The following is a 26,465-nucleotide window of genomic DNA, read 5'->3' on the forward strand; positions in this document are numbered from 1 at the left end:
AAACCTGATTCCAAGATGGCGGAGCCAGCGGATGGCTTGGCAGGAGCCGCAGGTGTGCTCACCAAACATTTATGTCTGTTTTCATCCACACCGTCTTAAGCGCTGAAAATTGCAATGATCGTATCCATACTACAAAAAACAAGTACCGGTATGCACTGAGGACTGAGGAATTAATACAGCGATTGGCCTTTCTGGTCTATATTCTACTGTTGCTGATCCTTTATGTCCACGTCTGTGGGACCCATAAGCTGATCTCAGGAGACACTGCACTACTGCCAACACAACCTGTTATACCAAATGAATGGAGCCGATTTACCCTCTACACTGCAATACTACTGGATGGAAGAGCAACACTACAAGTGATAGACCCAAAGCTTCACGCTTTTACAGAAAGCTGCTTATGTACCTGTTCGCTTCACTTCTTCTTGCTGGCAATGTGCAACTGAACCCAGGACCCATCTCGGTGGAAGATTTATCCCCGGCGAGGACGCTCGTAACTCCAGGTAATGCCGATCAACAGAGACACTTACATGAAAACCCGGCAGTTACAAAACACTTCAACATCGGCCTTTTCCAAACTGTTCAGCATTCCAAAATCATTTGGGACTCACGCGCAAAGCCGAGGGGCCTCCTCGGAGGTCACCTTAACATTCGTAGCGTAAGAGCAAAATCGGAACAACTCGAAAAAACTTTTTACTGACTCAAACTTGGATTTCCTCTGTCTGTCTGAAACATGGCTATCTAAATCGTCACCTGTAGCCTCGTTCATAATGCCTGGCTACAAGGCTACTTATGTATGTGAGAGATAACATTAGATGCGAACAAATTGATCTAACATGTGTAAATGAACTTGAATGTGTTGGCATTACTATTACCCTCTCTCAGCAGATGTCATTTAATGTAATTGGCGTGTATAGACCACCATCATATGATGTCACGTGTTATGAACATTTTAAGAACCTGCTTAAATTATTGGACACAAAAAAAGAATGTATAGTTCTGGGTGATTTTAATTTAAATTGGGCTGAAAAAGCAACTAGAAAAAAGCTAAAAACACTTACAGACAAGTTTGAACTGACTCAATTAATAGATGGACTCACACGAATAACAAACGTCTCAAAAACACAAATTGATCTCATTTTCAGTAAGAAGCCTGAGAGAATTATAAAATCTTTTAATCTTCTCACTGGTTTGTCAGATCATAATATGATTCTTATTGCAAGGAAATTAACAAAAAAAAAAACGGATTATTAATCAACAAAAGACAATTAAAAAATTCCTATGGAATAAGGAAATATGACATGAATGCATTTAAGGAAGAATTAAGTCAAACTGATTGGAGAGATGTTCTACTCACATATGATATAGATGCCTCCTGTGAGTCCTTCAATGGCACAATAAACAGAACCCGGGACACTTCGGGGTAAATAAAACTCTGCGGCGGTTGCACGCTCATTTCTACTAGCCGGGCTGTCATACCGACAGTTAACTCTTGGTTGACCGATGCGACCTCTTCATGGCAAAGAAGGGCCTCACCCAACACTCGCGAGCACCGCTGCAGGACTTTCGGGTGGGGGCACCTATGGAGCATATGTGCGTTGACACGCCGCAAAACGTCGAACTCTGCGGAGGCCTGACCGCCTCATGATGGTGGTGTACTTGTTAGCCCCCTCGTCTTGCACCGCAAGGGTCCAGGTTCGATTCCTGTTCCTGTATGCATGTTCTTCCCGTGCTTGGTGTGTTTCTTCTGGGTACTCCAGTTTCCTTCCACAGTCCAAAAGATATGCAAGTTAAAAAAAAACAAATGCTTAGACCAAAGGCTTAATGCTTAAACTTCTTGTAGCACGGCGTTAAACCCAGTGTAACTATAGCTTAAATACATTTTTAAGTTTGCACGTTGTTTAAAAATTTGTAAGAAACTTATTGCAAAACACTACACACGTTTTTTGACATTAGACACTTTGTCCAATACCAAAATCACCTGTTATCATTGGGAAAACACTGCTGCACACAAAGCAATGGTCACCTGGCAATTGTGGTCACTCACCTACGGCTTTAGAACTGCGCTGCCGTGTATACATCTGGCGAATCTCCGCTCTCTACCCAACAAACTGAACGAACTTTTCCTGCTCTCCAGGAAAAATAAGGACTTTTTAAACTCTGCTGCGCTGTGTTTCACGGAAACCTGACTAAATGAAGCCATCCCGGACAACGCACTACACCTGCCGGGCTTCCAGCTGTTTAGAGCGGATCGCGACAAAGAATTAACAGGGAAATCGCGAGGCGGCAGAACATGTTTTACATCAATGAACAATGGTGTACAAATGTGACACCATTGAAAAAGATGTGCTGTCCTGATCTAGAGGCATATTTTAACAACTGCAAGCCTTTCAATTCGCCACGGGAGTTTACCTCGTTCACATTCTTGTGAGTGTGTACATCCCTCCACAAGTGTGTGTGAACGCAGCATTGCAACAGCTGGCTGCACAGATCACAGACACAAAACAACAACACCCGGACTCTCTTATAATTATACTTGGGGATTTTAACGAAGCAAACCTCAAACGTGAACTGCCTAAATATAAACAGCACATTACATGCCCACCAGAGACAAAAATACTTTGGATCACTGCTACACCACAATAAAGGATGCATATCGCTCCATCCCCAGAGCAGCTTTAAGACTTTCTGACCACTGCCTGGTTCATCTTCTCCCGACCTATAGGCAAAAACTTAAATCTGCTAAGCCTGTAGTAAGGACAGTAAAGAGATGGAATAGTGAAGCAGAACAGGAATTACAGGCCTGTTTTGACTGCACTGATTAGAGTGTTTTTAAAGCTGCTGCCACCAATCTGGATAAGCTCACAGATTCTGTAACATCCTCCATCAGTTTCTGTGAGAACATGTGCATCCCTACCAGGGCATTTGTAACATATAACAATGACAAACCATGGTTTACAGCAAAACTCAGACAGCTTTGTCAGGCCAAAGAGGATGCCTACAGGATCTTGTACAACCAGGCCAGGGACACACTAACAAGGGCGATCAGAGCGGCTAAGAGAAGCTACTCTGAAAAACTGGTGTAAATAACCCCCCCCTTAAGTGCCTTTATTCATCCTACACCTTATTTTGACAGTTATCGCTGTTTTTATTACCAACCTCAGGTTTGAGCATAGCTTTTATTTTGACGGGGCGATTTGCGGATATACCGTTGTTGGCGCAGTTTTGTGGCAGTCGCAAAAGTTTTTGAAGTGTGATGGTTTAACGGAGTTCATGGAGATTTATTTTGTCATTAGCAGCCCCCTTGATAGAGGCACAAGGTATGTTCATGATGTAAATAAGGATATGTTTAAATGTTTTGCGTGACAAAGCGATTACGTTTGTTAATTTTATGTTGAAGCATACTTTACGTCACAAGGTTTATGAGTGTAAGACTGTGAATTTCGCTTATACGTTGCTTCTGTATTTATTCTCAGCTCTTACGGTGAGATTGATGGTTTACTGCCATTAAACCTTCAAAACGTCATCAGTAAAGTGTCATCCTTCATTCGGGGGGGTTCGCTACAGTAAGAGCTTACCTCTGGGAAAAGCAAGAGAGTGAGAGAGCTTCCCGCGATCGGAACGGTGACGGAACGGCAAGGAGCACGGAGCAGCAAGCTACAGCAACGGTACAGCTACAGTAACAAGCAATTGCTCTCAAAATGGAAAATATAGAAGATAAGGAACAACGAAAGGAATTGACATGCAAAGGCGATGAGACCGCTTATGAAACGTTCCCAAGGCGATCAGATCGACCCAGTGTACCCACAGAGAAAATGCTCTTATATCAAAGGGATGAACAAAATAAAAGAGAGAAGAAACTGATAACCATTTATGAACATTGGAAAGGCCAGGTCAGAATATACAGAAAAGACTTGAAAAGTGATTTATCAGATGCACAGTTAGCAGAAATGGCTGACGATATTGAAAAGACAGTAAATGACATGATGAAAGTATACAGTGAATATAGAGAGCGTAATGAACCATCCCATGTTATAAGGCGTAAAATGGATTCTTGTGAAGCAGTAACAAAGGACATTATGAAAATCATATCTGAGCGTTTGGCAGCTATAGATGAGTACGATGCAGATAGAGAAAGACAGCGCCTCCATCAGCTCTTAGCTTATGAACATGCCAAGTCCATATTTGGTACTGCATCAGAGTCAAGTTACCAATCTGAAGCAAGCATTGCAGCCAAAAGAATCGATGCAGTTGCAGAATTAGCCGCAAAAGAAGCTCAGTATAAAATCACGCAAGAGGAAATAAAACAAAACCAAAAAATAAGAGAAATGGAAGAGAAACACAGGAGGGAATTGGAGGCTCAAATGTTTGAACTAGAGCGTTTAAAGGCGGAAAAGGAAAGGCAAGCAGCACGTGCAAAATTAGAAGTTTATGACACGGAATTGAAAGTTAATGTGGACAGTCATTTAATGGTACAGAGCAATCGGATCTCTGTTGTCAACGAAAGCTTTGCACAACCCGCCTCAGAGCTCTCTTCAGGTTCATATCATCCAAATGTGGAACAATATGCATCCATCCCTGTCAATAATCTTCCACAACAACTGCACTCTCAAATTGTCACTCCATCGCCTCCCACTGATGTATTTCAGCTGGCTAAAGCTATTCAAGACAGCATAGCAGTTAGCAGAATCCCAGTGCCAGTGCCCATCGTGTTCAGCGGCGATCCCATCACCTACATCGAATGGAAGGCTTCCTTCATCTCACTGGTGGGCCACGAAGGTGTATCTCCTGCTGAAAAATTACATTTGTTAAAAAGGTATATCACTGGTTCTGCTCTTAAGTGTCTTGAGGGCACGTTTTACCGCAGTGATGAAGCGGCTTACCAAGAGGCATGGAAAAGACTTGATCAACGTTACGGTCAGGCATTTGTTGTTCAAAAGGCATTCAGAGACAAACTGTCAAAGTGGCCTAAAATTCACTCAAAAGACGCAGAGGGTCTACGGTCCTTTTCTGATTTTCTCACAACCTGTCTCCAAGCAACACCACATGTAAAGGGCTTAGAGATACTAAGTGACTGTGAGGAAAACCAAAAATTATTGCAAAAGGTTCCAGAATGGCTTGCATCACGTTGGAATCGTCACGTCACAACTGCTCTCATTAAAGGCAAAGATTTTCCCTCCTTCAAGGATTTTGCAGAGTTTGTAGCACTTGAGGCAGAAATTGCATGTAACCCTGTGACTTCTTCATATGCACTCCATTCATGCAACTTACCCTCGGAAAAAAGATACACAAGGGAGACCAGACCAAACAGATCTGTGACTCAAGTCTTTACTACACAATCCACAGTACAAGGAGGAAAAACTAAGTCCAGTGACATGACGTTAAAGGTATACTGCATGTTCTGCAAAGATGAAAGTCATCAGTTGTCAAAGTGCCCAAGCTTCTCAAAAAGGTCACTAGACCAAAAACGGACATTTGTGAAAGACAATAAACTGTGCTACGGGTGCTTAAAGGTGGGTCACAATGCCAGAGACTGTCGTCATCGCCACAAATGTGACACTTGCAGAGGACGACACCCCACCTGTTTGCACAATGAGAACCACATGGCAAGTGAAAAGCCTCAGAGCTCTACAAATGTCACTCCAGCCATAGAAAAAGACACCATGGCAGCCACGGCTCTGAACGTTACCAAGGTGGGTCAGTCAGGTAATACCTCCATGATTGTTCCTGTGTGGGTCTCCACTAGCCAGAGTCCATCTAAAGAGTATCTGGCGTATGCTTTATTAGACACACAAAGTGACAACACATTTGTCAATGAAGAGGTAATTAACCAGTTACAAGCAGTATCCTATCCAGTTAAGTTAAAACTAACTACGATGATGGGAGCTCATATGACAGTCAAAAGTCAAAGAGTAGCAGGGTTACGGGTGAGAGGTTATAATTCAGATGTTCACATTGACCTTCCACTCTCCTACACAAAAGACTACATCCCATTTAATTATGACAACATACCCACAAACGAAACAGCAAAGCAATGGCCCCACCTGTCAGAGATCGTCGACCAGATACCTCCTCTCCTGAGTTGTGATGTTGGACTACTCATTGGATTTAACTGCCCCAGAACTCTAGCTCCAAGACAGGTTCTACTTGGAAAGGACAATGAGCCATTTGCAATACTGACAGATCTAGGATGGAGCATCGTTGGTGGCTCTACATCAGAGCCGAATGAAATTGAAACAAGTCTATGCCATAGAGTCATGGTAAAGGAAATGCCTGCTGCAACACCTATGGACGTGATCAATGTCCTTGAGTCAGATTTCAAGGACGCAAAGGCCTGTGATAAAACAGTCTCACAAGAGGATCTCGTTTTCTTGGAAAAACTTAAGGAAGGGATAAAGAAAAATGAACAAGGACACTGCGAGATGCCTCTTCCATTCAAGCAAAGGCCACACTTACCGGACAACAAAAGGCTTGCAGAGATCAGACTGGAACACTTAAGGAGAAAGTTGAACAAAGATGAGAACTATAAAATGGATTACGTTGCATACATGAATGACATAATTGAAAGAGGAGATGTGGAAGAAGTTCACAACGAAGGAACACAAGGTGAGCAATGGTACATTCCCCATCATGGGATTTACCATCCCAAAAAGCCCTCAAAGCTGCGTGTCGTATTTGACTGTTCAGCCAAACACAATGGAACAAGTCTCAACGATCATCTCCTCCAAGGGCCAGACTTAATAAATAATCTGACTGGCATTCTCTTAAGATTCCGGCAACTTCCAATTGCCTTAATGTGTGATATAGAAAAGATGTTCCACCAGTTTCATGTCAGTGAGAGGGACCGGGACTATCTACGTTTCCTCTGGTGGAAAAACGGTGATCTAAGCACACAACCTTAAACATACAGAATGAAGGTACACCTTTTTGGTGCGGCATCATCTCCGGGCTGTGCAAACTATGGACTGAAGTACTTAGCCAAAGAGCACTGCCTCTCACACCCAGCAGGTTCACAGTTCATTGAGAAAGACTTTTATGTCGATGATGGAGTTACGAGCTCAAGCACAGTGGAAGAAGCAATACAGGTGGCACATGAGGCCAGGGAAATCTGCAGCAAAGGTAACCTGCGTCTCCACAAGTTTGTTTCTAACAATCACGCTGTTCTGCAAAGTATCCCTCTATCAGAGTGCGCTGTAAACATTAATCTAAGAGACTTGACATTTAAAGACATTCCCCAAGAAAGAGCATTAGGCATCCAGTGGAACATTGAAAGGGACTGTTTAAAATTTGACAACTCACTGAAAGACCAGCCAGCCACACGCAGAGGCATCCTATCCACCGTTGCGTCGATCTACGACCCACTTGGATTTTTAGCACCATATGTGCTGAATGGAAAGAGAATCTTGCAAGAAATGTGTCAGCATGGTGTCGGGTGGGACGACCCCCTACCTAATGCACTCAAGCCAAGGTGGGTGAGTTGGCAAAGTGACTTTGTAAACCTAGACAAGCTCAACATACCTCGATGCTATCTGCCTCCTAACTTTGGTGAAACTAAAGAAATAGAGTTGCACAATTTTTCAGATGCGAGCTCAAGCGGTTATGGACAATGTAGCTATCTAAGGGCAAAAAACGCTAAAGGTGAAATCCACTGCTCTCTGGTAATGGCAAAAGCTCGAGTTTCTCCAACTAAACTGACCACAATCCCCAGGCTTGAACTAACAGCAGCTGTAGTTTCAGTCTCAGTCAGCAACACGTTACGGGAAGAGCTGTGTTTTGATGCGAAAGAGTATTTCTGGACTGATTCAAAGGTGGTCCTGGGGTACATAAACAATGATGCACGTCGTTTCCACACCTTTGTAGCTAACAGGGTCCAGAGGATCAGGGAAAGTACGAGCCCTCAGCAATGGTTTTACGTGCCGTCAGAACTGAATCCAGCTGACAGTGCTTCAAGAGGCGTAACTGTCAATGAGTTAAATAAGTCTATTTGGTTCACAGGCCCCGCCTTTTTGTGGAAAAATGAGCTTCCCACAGCACAATCTGTTGAGATGGATCTAATTATAGGAGATCCGGAAGTCAGAAAAGTACAGACAATGTTGACTAAAGTCACAGACACAATGAGTCTTGCTGAACGTCTAAGTAAGTTCTCATCCTGGTCCAATGCAATCAAAGCTGTAGCACGTCTCATAAGAAGGGCTCAACATATCAAGTCAAATGCATCAGCTACAGTGAGCGAGCAGAAAAATGCTGAACTTGTGATCATTCGACATGTACAAAGTCAAACGTATGAACAGGAAATAAAACTGCTGAAGAAAGGAGAACAGCTCCCCCATTCTAACAAACTGTTTAAACTGGACATTTTCATGGATACAGAGGGTCTCCTCAAGGTGGGAGGGAGACTTCAGCATGCAACGAGTGACACCTTCAAACACCCCATCATGATCCCAAAGGAACATTATGCAGCCAAACTCATAATATCTCACTGTCACAGCAAAGTAAAACATCAAGGAAAAGGATTCACTATAAATGAAATCAGATCCAATGGCTATTGGATTCCTGGAATGAGTAAAACAGTTGCTTCATTCATCCAACAATGTGTGATTTGCCGCAGACTTCGCAAAGCTCCAGAGGGTCAGAGGATGAGTGACCTACCTCCACAACGCCTAGAGCCCTCTCCTCCCTTCACACACTGCGGCATGGACTGTTTTGGTCCATTTGTGACAACGGAGGGAAGAAAACAACACAAACGGTATGGACTCTTGTTTACTTGTTTTTGTTCTCGCGCCATTCACATCGAGTTCTTAGAGGACTTGTCTACAGATGCATTTATTAATGCATTAAGATGTTTCATTTCAATCAGAGGTGCAGTTCGACACATCCAATGTGACCACGGAACGAACTTCGTTGGTGCTCAAAATGAGTTTAAGGCAGCATTAAATGAGCTAGACACTCAGAGACTAAATACATACTTGTCGGAAAAACAATGTGACTTTGTGATGAACGCACCCCATGCCAGTCATGCAGGAGGAGTATGGGAGCGTCAGATAAGGACTGTCAGAAGTGTGCTGAATACCACTCTGGCGCTGGCTCATGACAGACTCAATGATGCTTCATTACGGACCTTATTCTACGAAGTCATGGCTATAGTCAATAGCAGACCCCTGACTACAGATAACTTGAACAGCCCGGAAAGCCTAGAACCGCTTACGCCCAATCATCTGCTGCACATGAAATCCAACGCACCGTTGCCCCCACCTGGTGCCTTTTCAGAGGTGGACCTGTACAGCAGGAAGAGGTGGCGCCGCGTGCAGTTTCTCGCAGAGCAGTTCTGGAGCCGCTGGAGACGGGAATATATTCACAGCATCATTTCAAGGCAAAAGTGGCACTCACCAAAGAGGAACCTAAAAGTAGGTGATGTTGTGTTAGAAATGGACCAACTGGAGCCCAGAGGGAAATGGAGACTTGCAAGAGTTGTAGAGACTGTCAGTGGAAGGGATGGACTTGTGCGAAGGGTAAAGATCTCACTTGGAGAAAAGAGACTCAATAACAAAGGTCAACGCTCTAGTAAACTATCAGTTGTGGAGCGTCCAGTACAAAAACTTGTATTGTTGTTAGAAAGTTCTTAAAGTAACTTTACATAGGTTATTTTTGTTTTGGGAGAATTATTCATTGTGGTTCCTATGTAAACCAATTATTCATAATTCTGGTGGGAGTGTAAATAACCCCCCCCTTAAGTGCCTTTATTCATCCTACACCTTATTTTGACAGTTATCGCTGTTTTTATTACCAACCTCAGGTTTGAGCATAGCTTTTATTTTGACGGGGCGATTTGCGGATATACCGTTGTTGGCGCAGTTTTGTGGCAGTCGCAAAAGTTTTTGAAGTGTGATGGTTTAACGGAGTTCATGGAGATTTATTTTGTCATTAGCAGCCCCCTTGATAGAGGCACAAGGTATGTTCATGATGTAAATAAGGATATGTTTAAATGTTTTGCGTGACAAAGCGATTACGTTTGTTAATTTTATGTTGAAGCATACTTTACGTCACAAGGTTTATGAGTGTAAGACTGTGAATTTCGCTTATACGTTGCTTCTGTATTTATTCTCAGCTCTTACGGTGAGATTGATGGTTTACTGCCATTAAACCTTCAAAACGTCATCAGTAAAGTGTCATCCTTCATTCGGGGGGGTTTGCTACAACTGGAAAATCAGTTTTCTGCAAACAACCCTGCTTCAGTGTGGAAAGGCCTAAAAACCATCACTAACTCCAACTCTGTAGGGAAGCTCCAGGCCTAGACGGCGTGACACCAGCCTGTCTGAAATCCTGTGCTGACCAGCTGGCGCCCATCTTCACACAGATCTTCAACAGATCACTGGAACAAGGTGAAGTGCCTTTGTGCTTTAAACGTTCCACAATCATCCCCATTCCAAAAAAAACCTAAAATCACAGGACTTAATGACTACAGACCAGTCGCTTTAACATCTGTGGTCATGAAGTCATTTGAAAGACTGGTGTTGGCCTATCTGAGGGACATCACAGGACCCTTACTGGACCTCCTGCAGTTTGCTTATACAGCAAACAGGTCTGTTGATGATGCAGTCAACATGGGACTGCACATCATCCTTCAACATCTGGACAAACCAGGGGCTTATGCAAGGGTCTTGTTTATAGACTTTATCAGCTTTTAATACAATCATCCCACCACTGCTTCAGACCAAACTAAACCAGCTCTCTGTTCCTAACTCTATCGGTCACTGGATCACCAGATTTCTGACAGACAGACAGCAGCTAATGAGACTGGGACAATTCATGTCCAACAGCCACACCACCAATACTGGAGCCCCTCAGGGATGCGTTCTCTCCCCACTGCTCTTCTCCCTCTACACCAACGACCGCACCTCCACAGACCCCACTGTCAAGCTTTTGAAATTTGCAGATGACACTACAATCAATCATCGGCCTCATCTTTTAAATAAGTTACAGTTTTTGCAGGACGGTGACGAGTCTGCATACAGAAGTGAGGTCGAGCAGCTGGCTATCTGGTGCAGTCACAACAACCTGGAGATGCTCAAAATAGTGGAGATGATTGTGGACTTCAGGAGAAACCCACCTGCACTTTGCCCACTCACCATCATGAACAGCACTGTGACAGCAGTGGAGTGATTCCGGTTCCTGGGCACGACCATCTCTCAGGACCTAAAGTGGGACATTCACATTGACTCCATTGTTAAAAAGGCCCACCAGAGGTGCTATTTCCTTTGCCAGCTGAAGAAATTCAACCTGCCACAGAAGCTGCTGACACAGTTCTACTCAGCTGTCATTGAATCCGCCCTGTGCACTTCAATAACTGTCTGGTTTGGCTCAGCTACGAGAACGGACATCAGAAGACTACAAAGGACGATTCGGACTGCTGAAAAAATTATTGTCACTTCCTTGCCCACGCTGCAAGAACTATATATATCCAGAGTGAAGAAACGGGCACGGAATATCACTTTGGACCCCTCACATCCAAGCCACCTTCTATTTAAACTTTTGCCGTCGGGTCTACGCTACAGAACACCGAACAACAGGACAGTCAGGCACATGAACAGTTTTTTTTTTCCCCAGGCAATCTACCTCATGAACAGTTAAACATCATTTTAACTGTCAATAAATATATGTGCAATATTGTGTACAATACCACTGTGCAATATACTGTATAACACCACAGATTTCAGATATTTATGTAACTTATTTAAAAGTATCTTACAGCCTATTCTATTTGGTGTCAACCTTTTTTTGTGTGTGTGTGTCGTGCTGTTTTGTCTTGTCATTTGGATTTTTTTGTTCTGGAAGCTCTGTCACTAAAACAAATTCCTTGTACGTGCAAGGTCTTGATCTTTCAATCCATGATGCTTGTGGTTATTATTGTAAAACGGGATCTGCATAAACCTATGTACATACTGCTGTTTAATTGAATCTTATGTGACTTGATGGCAGCTATGGGTTTTTACCCTCAAATGCTTTGTACCATAATGTCTCAAAATAGAGAAATATCCTACCCTGCCTGTGTAGCCCAAAGAATGCTTATTCACTTTTACTTATGTGGATCACTTTTATTTCTCAGCGTTATGGCTTATATTAGATACATTGCCATTTGCAAACCTTTGAGATACCACAATCTGATGACATGGGATACCTTGGTAAAACTTATTGTCATGGTCTGGTTCATAGATTTTTGTATGATGGGGTCTTTATTTGCACTCACATTAAGCAAGACCATTTGCAGGGCAAAAATAGTGGATGTGTACTGTAATAATCCATCTTTAATGAAGTTAAGCTGTGAGGATATGACATTTGTTAACTATTATGGCTTGTTTATCATAGCTGTTGGACAAGGCTTTTCCATACTTGTAGTATCATTAACATATATCAAAATTCTAATGACATGTCTTTTTACTAAACAGAAAAAATCTATAAGTAAGGCAATGCAAACTTGTGGGACACATTTAGTCGTTTTTCTGAGTTTTAAGATTAATACATTCTCACTACTCATTTTTCACAGATTAGAATCAGTATCTCCACACTTAAGGGCTTTTGGTGTTTTAGTTGTTTTTCACTTAATCTCAACCCTTTAATTTATGGGCTGAAAAAGGAAATTCGGCAAACATTTATAGAAAGATTGCTTCTATTTAACAGAAAACTGAACTAAAAAAATATGTATATCCTTTTTTTGATGAACTTATTAATGCAATTAAGTAAAACAAGCAAAGTCTAAAATTATTTGAAATTATGAACTAATAACAGTAGACCTGAGGGAGAACAAAGGACGCAACGCCGAAGCGGCTGCCTCGAGGAAAACGAGCCGGCGTCAGGAACAGGCTGAGAGCTCGTGCACACTGCACACCTTTGCCTAGCATCCTGGTGGCCAACGTCCAGTCACTGGAGAACAAGCTCGATGACCTCATGGCCAGGATAGTTCCAGAGAGACATTCAGGACTGCAACCTCCTCTGCTTTACCGAGACATGGCTGAACCCAGCGGTGCCGGACCACGCCATCCAGCCGGCCGAGTTCTTCTCGTTTCACCGCATGGACAGGACACGGGACTCTGGGAAGTCAAGGGGAGGCGGCGTGTGTTTAATGGTGAACAGCAGCTGGTGCAACAGCGCTAGCGTTGTTCCTCTCACACGCTCCTGCACACCAAACCTGGAACTATTGTCCATCATGTGTTGTCCTTTTTATCTACCTAGGGAGTTTATATCGGTCATAATAAGCGCCGTTTATATTCCACCAAAAGCGGACACGGACACTGCCTTATGCGAGCTGCATGAGGCACTCACACAGCACCAGACACAACACCGGGATGCTGCGCTTATTGTGGCGGGGGACTTTAATAGTTCCAACCTCAAACGCGCAGCGCCGAACTTTCATCAGCACATCACCTGCCCCACCAGGGGCGAAAAGACACTGGACCACTGCTATACAACGGTCAAGGACGGCTACAAGGCACAATCTTGCCCCTCCGTTTGGTAAATCCGACCACACCCCCATCTTCCTCATACCAAAATACAAACAAAGGCTGAAACAGGAAGTTCCGGTTCAGAGGGAGGTCGCGCGCTGGACGGACCAATCGGTGGCCGCGTTACAGGACGCACTCGATGATGCAGACTGGGCCATGTTCAGGAACAGCTCCGATGACGTCAGCGTGTTTACGGTTGTGGGATTCATGGGGAAACTAGCGGATGATACCGTGGAGAAAAAGACTATTAGAACGTTTCCCAAGAAGCTGTAGGTGGATAAAACCATCCGCGATGCTCTGAGATCTCGCACCGCTGCCTACAACACGGGACTCGCGACGGGGGACATAGACCCGTACAAGGCTGCATCATATAACGTCCGGAAGGCTGTAAAAGAGGCGAAGCAGCGCTACAGGAGGAAACTAGAGTCACAACTCCAACAGAGTGACTCTAGGAGTCTGTGGCAGGGACTAAGGACAATTACGGACTATAAAACACCAACAACTGGTATGACGAACGCGGACGTGACTCTGGCAGACGAGCTGAACACCTCCTATGCTTGCTTCGTGGCTGCAGCTAAAGACGCTAGTGATGCTAATGCTAGCAGAGTTAACAGGTGCAGACAGGAAGACACTGCCAGCACCGGAAACGCGCTCATCATCACTGAGCATCATGTGAGGAGAGCCTTTAAGAGAGTGAACACCAGGACCAGACGGCATCTCAGTCCGTATCCTCAGAGCCTGCGCAGACCAGCTAGCACCTGTGTTTACTGAGATATTCAACATCTCTTTATCTCAGTCGGTGATCCCCACATGCTACAAAGAGTCCATCATTGTTCGTGTCCCGAAGAAACCTCATCCTGCTTCTCTCAATGACTATCGCCCTGTAGCCCTCACCTCAGTAGTGATGAAGTGCTTTGAACGCCTGGTCAGAGACTTCATCATTTCTTCACCACCCGACACATTGGACCCTCTACAGTTCGCTTACCGTCCAAATCGTTCCACAGACCATGACATCTTTCATCTCCTCCACACATCACTTACTCACTTGGACACTAGAAGCGGGAATTATGTTAAAATGCTCTTCAACGACTACAGCTCTGCATTTAATACCATAATTCCCTCCACAATCACCACCAAGCTGAAGCACCTGGGACTCAGCTCATCACTGTGTCAGTGGATCTCCAACTTCCTAACTGGCAGATCACAGGCAGTAAGGATGGGCGGACATGTCTCAGCCTCCATCACTCTCAGCACTGGAGCCCCCCAGGGTTGTGTTCTGAGCCCCCTGCTGTACTCTTTGTACACATATGACTGTGTGGCCACTACCAGCTCCACCACCATCATTAAGTTTGCTGACGCCGTCGTGGTGGACCTGAGCTCTGATAACAACGAGATGGCCTACCTGAAGGAGATTAGGAATCTGGAGAACTGGTGCCAGAGGAACAACCTCCTTCTAAACATCAGTAAGACAAAGGAGTTGATGACTTCAGCACCAAGCACGAGAGGAACTACCAGACCCCCATTATCAACGAGAGCCCAGTGAAGAGAGTGGACAGCTTCAAATACCTCGGTGTTCAACATCACGCAGGACCTGTCATGGTCCTGTCACATCAACACTGTGGTGAAAAAGGCCCGACAGCATCTCTACTACCTCAGACGCTTGAGAGACTTCCGACTGCCCTCCAATGTACTCAGGAACTTTTACTCCTGCACCATAGAGAGCATCCTGACGGGAAACATCTCAACCGGGTTCGGGAACAGCACCATGCAGAACAGACGAGCTCTACAGAGGGTTGTGCGATCAGCTGAGCGCACCATTCGCACAGAGCTCCCTGACCTGCACTCAATCTACAGCAGGCGGTGCTGGACCAAGGCCAGGAAAATCATAAAGGACCTCAGCCAACAATGGACTGTTCTCTCTGTTGAGGTCAGGAAAGCGATTCCGCTCCCTAAAGGCCAACACAGAGAGACTGAGGAGGAGCTTCTTCCCGCAGGCAATATGGTCTCTCAATCACAATACCACACAGTACTGACCCACACATATGGTTTTTACACACACACTGGACATTCTGGACATTCGTTTACACTAGTGGCCACTGCACAACTACACTTCGTGGTCATCAAATCACTCCATCACAAGTCACTTTAAATAAATCACTTTAAGCATATTTGCACAGCATAAGTCACTTTAAATATGTGGATTGCACAACCATGGACATTACCATTCTTTTATTACCATTTATTCCGCTGCTCTTATTGTTCTACATTTCTTCATATATTCTTCATATATTTTCTATATTGTGTATTTTTGTTGTACAGTAATTTTATTTTTAACTTTTATTTGTATATTTTATTTTATTCTTTCCTAGTTAAATTTACCCTTTATTTTAATTTTCATATTTATTTCCTATTTCTATTCTTTTATTTTTAGGTCACAAGCAGTTGTCTAAGCATTTCACTGCATATCGTCCTGTGTATGACTGAGTATGTGACAAATAAAATTTGAATTTGGAAGTCTTTTAATAAACAAACCAAACAAAGGGAGTTGGCTTGAACTTGGGAGCATAATATAACCAAAACCAATAAACTACTAATACACAGACAAGGGATCACACAACCTAATATACAGTACAGACATGGGATACAAACCGGACAAGACAAGACACACTAAACAGCCTAGTGGACTAAACACAAAGGATAATACATGCAAGGGGCTAAACACACACACACTAATTCTTCTAGAGGCTAATCCTGCTAGGAGACACAGAGACAAACTAAATAATGACAAATATAAACTTAACTTAAAGCTCCATAAACCAAACGCCAACTAAACAAACAAAAACATAACAAGAGAAAACAAAACCCACTTAACAGAACAGAAATTAACATTAATGCTCGACCCAGTGTTCCAGAACTACCAGCTATTTATAACGAGAGTAATGAGCTACCTCGTTCAGGTAAGCACCTGCATCACCTGACCGAGGTGCCTTCTGGGAAACTGAGTCTACCAACAAAAACTACAAACTAAACAGTGCCCTCTAGTGGGCAACCCTTACAAATGTCTTAACCTAAATGCTCTGAATTGAAGTTCAATTGGGAGAGGAACTTTATGACACTTAATACCCCAAAATCACACCATACTCCTATCCAGTGCTTTTCCTATATTCTTTATTTTTGTTGTTGTTTTTTTAGTATCACATACAGTTTTTTTTTCTAGTTTCATGCTGCTTGTAATTATATATAAATATTGCTTTTCTACAAATGCACTTACAAGTAGTTCTTTATATAACTGAAACTAAATATGTACAGTATGTAGAGTTGCAGCTTGTAATTGTTATACGTGATTTTACAAGACCTATATCTAAACCAGAACTTTAAGCATAAAAAAATGTGATATTATAAGGTCAGTATTAATACACTACCTAACAATGATTGAAATTAAATAGTTCGAAGAACACTTGTTCATTATTTTGTAAGTTACATCTAAGTTAAATGACCCTAAAAAAAAGAAAAGGATGAAGTACTGTAGACAATCAGTCACCCAGTTAGACCCTACCACCATAATCTAGATAGGGCACTGGGGTCCGGTCTTCGTACGTCGCTTGACACATCCGAGATGAGTTGACACATCTAAGATAGGATTATCATGCCAAGTACAATCTGGCTAAGTTGGTTCTTTGAGCACATCTGTTGTTGATGATTATTATAGCTGGATTGAGTTATCTAGGATTATTGCGCGTTCATGCGTTGGTTTAAAAGGCGATATGCATCGACAGTATCACACTGATCACAAGCCCTCCGATTGGTTGTCGAAATGACAAAAGAGTACCTATATTTTTTTTGTAACACGTGTTATGCGCTGAAATGCCCCCTCTGCCATGGATTGCCCCCCCCTACATAATCGCTATCAAATATTATCTTAGAACATAAGTTTATAGGTTTTACAAATTACAAATTACATAAGACAATAAAATAAGCAATATGAAAATAAATATGTTGTATATGAGAAAAATATATAATTTTTTTAAACACAACATATATACTTTTATTTTGTTTATTTTATAATAATAACAGTTTCGTCCAATTTTCTATTATATATAAATATTTATTTGCATATTCATGACAAACCCCTGAAAAATAAATGTATTACAAACTAAAAATTATACAAGAATTTGTATTAATGGTCTTAACGGCTGTCTCGTGGCTAGCCTTCATTATAATAGTAATATCATAGTTGATAATAATAAACCTGTGAATTTATGTTTTAATATAATATTTGATAGCGATTATGGGGGGGGGGGCAATTCATCGCATATATATATATATATATATATATATATATATATATATATATATATGCACCCATGCCATGGATTGCCCCCCCCCCACATAATCGCTATCAAATATTAAATTAGAACATAAATTCTCATATATATATCCAAGATATTTTTCTTTTCCCATGTGAGTCAGTCCGCGTCAGTCGTGCTCTTTAACCAATCAGATGTGACCTTGCCATTTCAACCAATCATAACCCGCCAGGAGCGCAGCCTTAATCCTGTTTACATGAAATAAACCTGCTATCGAGCAGGTTTAAGCTTACAGACATGTTGCTATGACAGCAAATGCGAAATGTGCATCGAAGAACGAAACAATCCAAGATCAGGACAAATGCACAACAATCAAATCCAGCTAACTGAGTTAGTGACGTACGGAGAACTGACCTCTGGAATAAGATCATGGTTATCAGACTTATACCTAATCCTTCTATGCCCTTGACTGTAGGGAGAGACTGGCTGAAAAAAATGCAACCACTCCCACTGGCTTGGCCTGGACATTGAGGTGAAATCATTGTGCCAGTGATGTCTACTGTGCCAAAATCCACCCAAAAAAGACAGTGCCTGCCCCCAATCATTCCCCTACCAAACATCTGGGTACATTCGAAAGAACTGGCATAGATCCACTTAGCCCACTGCTGAAGTCATGACCATACAGTGGTGTGAAAAACTATTTGCCCCCTTCCTGATTTCTTATTCTTTTGCATGTTTGTCACACTTAAATGTTTCTGCTCATCAAAAACCGTTAACTATTAGTCAACACCAAGATAACATAATTGAACACAAAATGCAGTTTTTAAATGAAGGTTTACGTTATTAAGGGAGAAAAAAAAACTCCAAATCTACATGGCCCTGTGTTAAAAAGTGATTGCCCCCCTTGTTAAAAAATAATTTAATTGTGGTTTATTACACCTGAGTTCAATTTCTGTAGTCACCCCCAGGCCTGATTACTGCCACACCTTAGTGTTCAATCAAGAAATCACTTAAATAGGAGCTACCTGACACAGAGAAGTAGACCAAAAGCACCTCAAAAGCTAGACATCATGCCAAGATCCAAAGAAATTCAGCAACAAATGAGAACAAAAGTAATTGCGATCTATCAGTCTGGTAAAGGTTATAAAGCCATTTCTAAAGCTTTGGGACTCCAGCGAACCACAGTGAGAGCCATTATCCACAAATGGCAAAAACATGGAACAGTGGTGAACCTTCCCAGGAGTGGCCAGCCGACCAAAATTACCCCAAGAGCGCAGAGACAACTCATCCGAGAGGCCACAAAAGACCCCAGGACAACATCTAAAGAACTGCAAGCCTCACTTGCCTCAATTAAGGTCAATGTTCACGACTCCACCATAAGAAAGAGAAAAATTTTGGAGCCGAAAATGTGTTATCTCTCTTAGACGCCCATTGACAGCAAGCGACAGACCTCAAACGTGTCGAGCTCAAACTGTAAATACTGATGTATTTATTCTTCATTTTCTTCTCTCCGTCAATGATGATACTTTTTTAACTGCGCTTTCTCCATTCAGTATTATTATTATTAGTAGTAGTAGTAGTAGTGCTCCGAATTTATTATTATTGTTATTATTTTTATTAATATTGTAACACACCAAGAACACAAAAATGTATGATATGTTTTATTGTGTATATGCGCTTTAAATACACACTAAACAATAAACACTGCTTTTTGCAAAGTGAAAGTGAGTTGCGCATGCGGCTTTTTAATCAAAAGGCTTATAAACCCGAGCGCAGATATGAGCGGATTTATCGATAAAACTACGAATATGAAATGCAACAAACACAAAAATATGTGTTACTCGCTGAATACAACGTGACAGCATGCAGAATCCCTGGGCTTTGACTGCGCTTTGTCCATTCATTAGTAGTAGTACACTAAAAAATGCATGGTTTCTGTAAACACATTGTTGGGTTGTTTATGCTGGGTCAGAATTCTGTGTTATTTCGGGTACTTTATTCACACTGTTGGGTTGCTTTTGCTATGAATACTAAAAGTGCTGCATGATTAAACTTAATGCAAAAAACGTAAAAAATTTCGTTTCCTCCCCAGACCTTTTGTTCCATTGTTTATGCAGTAAACCGATGGTTGAACACGATGATTTAAGAATTTAATTAAACACGAATATATATAGAAGTGGCATTTTAATTTAAAGGGGTCATACGGGCCTACATGCACTTTTTTAAGCTGTTTGGACTGAACTTTGTGTTAGGATAGTGTGTACACAACCACTCTACGATGATAAAGAGCTGCCCAGTGATTTTCTTTTCATTTATTAAAATAACATGCCCCTTCTGAAATCAGGCCATTCTCAAATGCCTTGCAGTGTGACGCCACACCAAAAGAGACCGCTCTTACACTAGTTGATTGACACTGGTGTTTTAGCTAATGATATACGCCTTTGTCAGTCAAAGGTTAGTAAGAATAACTTTATAGAGGTGTTTAAATTAGCGAAGGCGATGTCCGATGGAGTAATATGCTCTGGTCCCATCCCAATGAGACGTGGTGACATAACTTACAGCAGGTTATGGTCGCTAAACCGCTGGATGGCCAGGTGGTGCTCTGAAAACAACGTAGGCTTCATTGATAATTGGAAGACCTTTGAGGGCAAAGCTGGCCTGTTAGGGCGGGACAGTGTCCATCCCACTCGGGAAGGTGCTGCTCTCATTTCCTGTAGTATAGCTCATAGTCTCAGAAGAGGCCTAGTTAATCGGTGACAATCCAGAGCCCAGGCCAGGGAGCAGACAGACAGGCTAAACCAACCGTCTGCTAGCTGCATAGAGTCGTCACGCAGGGTTCATCATATTGAGACTGTGTCTGTTCCCCGAGCTAAGCAAAAATGTAAAAAGATTCAGAATGTCTGTTTTAATAATTAAATTAACATAAAGACCACAAACTCGGATCATACTGAATGCGCAGCCGGCACCTCTGATCTGATGGATACAGCTACGTACACCAGCCTCGGTTAACTGGTAGAGGAGGAGGCGTCGCAGTTATTTACAACGATAATCTGGCTATCGTACAAAAACCCAGATTTAAATTTAATGGATTTGAAATTCTCTATAGTAACATAAAGTCAGCTCAGACGATTCCGCTAATCATCATTTACAGACCTCCAGGGCCGTACTCTGAATTTCTCTGTGAATTTGCAGATTTCCTTTCAAACCTTGTCGTTTCCGTAGACAAAGCGTTAATTGCTGGAGATTTTAATATTCATTTTGAGAATCCAGAAGACCCTCTGAGAACAGCATTTATGTCCATACTGGACTCAGTAGGAGTAAATCAGTGTGTAGTAGGACCCACTCATAAAGCAGGTCACACTTTGGACTTAATATTATCCTTCGGATTAAGTATAAGAAACATAATTACAATTCCACAGTCTGAAGTTATATCAGATCACTGTCTTGTCTCAATTAAAGTGTCTCATAGTAATAATGTACGCACAGCACCGCGCTACCGCCTTAAAAGTACATTCACATCAAATACCACACAGAGCTTTATCGATAATCTTCCAGAGTTATCAACTTTGATTGGATCGCCATTTGATTCCACAGAACTCGATCAAGCGACTGAATATCTAGAGTCAACACTTCGTCATAGCTTAGATAATGTAGCTCCAGTTAAAAGAAAAATGATTAGAGATAAGAAACTCGCTCCTTGGTATAACGAACACACACGCACTCTAAAACAAACCGCTCGGAAATTAGAACGCAAATGGCGTCAAACTAAATTGTTAGTTTTCCAAATAGCATGGAAGGAGAGCATCCTGAACTATAGAAGAGCTCTCAGTGCTGCTAGGTCAATGTATCTCTCCACTCTTATAGAAAATAACAAAAATAATCCTAGATTTTTATTTAATACCATAGCTAAATTAACTAAAAACAAGACCACTGCAGAAATCTCCACAACAACAACATACAGTAGTGAGGATTTCATGAACTTTTTCAATAACAAAATCATAAATATTAGGCAAAAAATTCAGGCTTCAAAACCAGACAATTTAAGTGATACAGATGATAAATTAATCACATCACATCAGAACCTAGAATACTTTACTCCCCTTGAAGCGAGTGAACTAATTTCACTCATCTCCTCTTCAAAATCGTCAACCTGTGAATTAGATCCTATACCGACACATTTTCTCAAGCAGATAGTTCCAGCAATAACAGAACCCCTGTTAAAAGTAATTAACTGTTCACTCAGCAGTGGGTATGTTCCTAAATCCCTTAAATTAGCAGTTATTAAACCACTAATCAAAAAACCTGACCTTGACCCCTGTCAGCTTTCCAATTACAGGCCGATATCAAACCTCCCGTTTATCTCTAAAATTCTGGAAAAGGTAGTATCACAACAGCTATGTTCATATCTACATAGGAATAGCATACATGAACTGTATCAGTCAGGATTTAGGCCTCATCACAGCACAGAGACAGCACTCGTTAAAGTAGTAAATTCCCTAGTGGCCTCTGATCAGGGTTGTGTCACTATACTAGACTAGACCTCAGTGCAGCTTTTGACACTATTGATCATGGTATTCTCCTTCACAGATTAGAAAATGTAGTAGGAATTAAGGGAACGGCCCTCTTATGGCTCAGATCCTATTTGACTGATCGTTATCAGTTTGTAGATTTAGATGGTGACCATTCCTCATGTTCTCAAATTGAGTTTGGTGTTCCACAGGGTTCTGTTTTAGGCCCACTGCTTTTTTCCCTTTACATGCTTCCTCTAGGCAACATAATTCGTAAACATGGTATTAGTTTTCATTGTTATGCTGATGACACACAAGTATACGTTTCAGCAAAACCAGATGAGAAAAACCAGCTTACTAAAGTTGAGCAATGTGTGCAGGACATAAGAGATTGGATGTTAATTAATTTCCTTCTGCTTAATCCTGATAAGACAGAAGTTCTAGTCATAGGACCACAAGCAGCTAGAAGTAAGCTTTCTGATCACACTGTGATTTTAAATGGCCTTTCTGTTCCATCAAGTGCAACAGTAAAAGACCTCGGTGTGATTATAGATTCAAGCCTTTCATTTGAAGCACATGTAGATAATATTACCAGGATAGCATTCTTTCACCTTAGAAATATTGCCAAGATAAGAAATATATTGTCACTAAACGATGCAGAAAAACTAGTCCATGCTTTTATCACGTCTAGGTTGAATTATTGTAACGCCTTACTGTCTGGTTGTTCAACTAGGTGCTTAAACAAGCTTCAATTAGTCCAGAATGCAGCAGCGAGAGTCCTCACTCGAACCAGAAGATATGAGCACATCACCCCTATCTTATCCACATTGCATTGGCTTCCTATGAAATTTCGCATCGATTTTAAAATACTACTCTTGACGTATAAAGCATTAAATGGTCTCGTGCCGCAGTATCTGAGTGAACTGCTAGTGTCTTACAATCTGCCACGCCTACTTCGATCAAAGGATGCAGGCTGCTTGTCAGTACCGCATATTATTAAAACTACAGCAGGGGGCAGAGCTTTTTCTTACAAAGCCCCAAAGTTATGGAATAGTCTTCCAAATAGTGTTCGGGACTCAGACACAGTCTCAGTGTTTAAGTCCAGGCTAAAAACCTATTTATTTAGCCAAGCATTTTTATAAACAGATTAGCCTTAGGTAAAGGAGCAGATCTGGGGGACTCATGGACGTAGAGTATTAGGTGAACTGGTATGTTTGGATGCTGTCTTCCCCACTCTCATTGATCACTCAGGTTTGTTGACGGTGAGGTGATTGGTTGCCTTACATCTCTGGAAGCCCTCATGTTTGTGTTTCCTTCTGGCTCTCCCTTTTTAGTTATGCTGTCATAGTTAGTTCTGCCGGAGTCTCTGCTTGCACTCTGCACTAAATATACATTCACTTTTTACATTGTTCGACTGTGACCATACCTAACTGTTATTTCTCCATCTCTTTGCTCTCTCCTTTTCTGCTCTCTCCTCTCTCTCTCTCTCTCCCTCTCTCCTTTTTCCTCTACCCATCTCTCTGTCGAGCTATACATGTCGCTCCTGAGCTGCCAGTGATCCAGACCCCCTCTGCCCGCTGGACCTCTCTAACTCATCCTGGAGTCCTGCTTCTGGTTGGAGATCTCATCACATGGATGCCCCCGTGTGGTCTGCCTGGAATGCGTGTGGTGACTGGGGTTGGTTCCACTTTTCCATGAAGGTGGTCCTGTCCTCGACTGATGCAGACAGCTGTTCTCTGAGGACCTGTGACTTCAGTCGCTCAATAGTTCAGGACTGGAATTTTTCACAGTCTACCTGAGCCTCCAGGAACAAACTGGACTTTAATCTTACACATCTCCTCTTATACTGAACTTCCAGTCTCGCATATTATTATGCACATCAATCCCTGCTATCTGTTTTCACCCAGATGAGGATGGGTTCCCTGTTGAGTCTGGTTCCTCTCAAGGTTTCTTCCTATTACCATCTCAGGGAGTTTTTCCTTGCCACTGTCGCCGTCGTCCTAGGCTTGCTCATCAGGGACAATCATATAATTTTGATTCATACACATTCACATTTCATACAAACTTAATTCTTTTGATTGTGTAAAGCTGCTTTGTGATAATGTAAATTGTTAAAAGCGCTATACAAATAAAATTGAATTGAATTGAAATTGAATAGCAAAGACCCCCCCGAGTGAGAAGAAGCTGTCGGCCATTGTTTTTCGCCGCTGGAGCAAAATGCCGCCTAAGCAAGTGTGGTGTACAGTTGTTGGGTGTTATAGCGAACACAGCAGTCGTCATTCACTACGACATCTGAGCCGCTAAGGTCACAGTGGCTGAATTTAGTTTTTAAAGCTAACGTCCCCGCCGATCTACCTAAATGCGTTCATGTTTGCACTAATCATTTTTCACCAGACTGCTGGTTTTGCTAGGAAGCAGCTCCTAAAAAATGGATCTGTACTAACGCTTCGTGTTCCTGCTTCATCTTCACCAGGCTCAGTGAGTAATTTCTTTTTCTATGAATCTTTGCAGATCGCCTTTTCTAATAATTACGATGAATGCGGAGTGTAAGTTAACCTGTCTTTACTCTCTCAGTAAGTTTCTCCGCTTTTGTTGTTGTTGCTTGCGGCAGCGTAACAGCCCATTAATTCATGCCCATGCAGTGATGAGAAAGACAAATCGAGTCGATGCATGTCCATTCTTTTAATTTCTGCGTTGTCAGGCGATATTACAAACTTCCGCGTGGGTTCCGTACTTAAATAAAACCAAAAACTACTTAAGAAAACAGGCTCAGGCTCTATATTTCAGCGTTTTTCAGTTTGGACTGCATTACCCACAAAGCATTGCCCGCACTGCGTTGTGGGCAATGCTTTGTGGTTAATGCAGTCCAAAGCATTGCCCGCACTGGACTACACTCTCGTGGCTATACCCCACGTGTGTTGTGAAGACACGCCTGACAGAACTGGGGGGCGGGCTCAGCAGAGATCATAAGCATTTAAAGAAACATGTACTAAAACAGGTTGCTGAGAACAGAGCTAGTTTTTACCAGTTAAAAGTAGTGTTTTTTTACACAACCATTGAGAATTTTTAATTAAATATATTACAAACTTTTTATTAGGACCCTAAAGATCATATTAACATTTAATGAAAAATGTTTCTGGATGACCCCTTTAAATCCAACATTTTAATGGTTAGTGATTGGTGCATGGGCGTCAACTCGCACGTTCTGAATATTCCATTATCATTCATACTGGCGTTGTTTTAGAGCCCTTTACTAAAGAATTTACTAGTTACTAAGTAAGTAAGCCAGCAAATAAAAGATAAATGAATAAATAGTTTTAAATGGTACTTTAGCGTACACTTAATATATGAAGTTAACAACCATCTTCTTTGTCTTGTCAACATTCAGAGACAGGTTGTTGTTGTTACACCAGTCTGTTAGCCTCTGCACTTCCTTTCTGTACGCTGACTCATCATTCTTGCTAATGAGACCCACCATGGTCGTGTCATCAGCGAACTTAATGATGTAATTTGAACTGTGTGTTGCTACACAGTCGTGAGGCAGCAGTGTGAACAGCAGGGGACTGAGCACACAAGAGAACAGTCTTGTGGGGCCCCAGTGCTTAGTGTGGTGGTGCTGGAGGTGCAGTTCTCGATCCGTACTGACTGAGGCCTTTCGGTCAGAAAGTCTAGGATCCAGTTGCAGAGGGAGGTGTTCAGGCCCAACAGGCTCAACTTCCCGATCAGTTGTTGGGGGATGATAGTGTTGAATGCTGAGCTGAAATTTATGTACAGCATTCGAACGTATGTGTCCTTCTTGTCCAAGTGTGTGAGGGCAAGATGGAGTGTAGTGGAGATGGCGTCGTCCGTTGAGCGGTTAGGATGGTACGCAAATTGCAGTGGGTCCAGTGAGGGGGGCGGCAGGGTCTTGATGTGTCTCATGACGAGCCGCTCGAAGCACTTCATGATGGTGGGTGTAAGTGCAACGGGACGGTAGTCATTGAGACAGGACACAGTAGACTTCTTGGGCATGGGGACGATGGTGGTGGCTTTGAAGCATGTGGGAACGATGGCGCTGCTCAGAGAGATGTTGAAGATGTCAGTGAGAATATCTGCCAGCTGTTCAGCACATTCTCTGGTCCAGCAGCTTTACGTGGGTTGACTCTGCGTAGAGT

General features: G+C 42.3%; 1 pseudogene; it reads left to right on the forward strand.

The window, feature by feature from the left end:
• Positions 1–15: 15 nt before the first annotated feature.
• Positions 16–12,688, forward strand: LOC128533251 (olfactory receptor 52B2-like; annotated as a pseudogene).
• The last annotated feature ends 13,777 nt before the right edge of the window (positions 12,689–26,465 follow it).

Source organism: Clarias gariepinus, chromosome 11 (assembly GCF_024256425.1).
Source record: "Clarias gariepinus isolate MV-2021 ecotype Netherlands chromosome 11, CGAR_prim_01v2, whole genome shotgun sequence".
In the NCBI taxonomy this organism is placed as follows: domain Eukaryota; kingdom Metazoa; phylum Chordata; class Actinopteri; order Siluriformes; family Clariidae; genus Clarias; species Clarias gariepinus.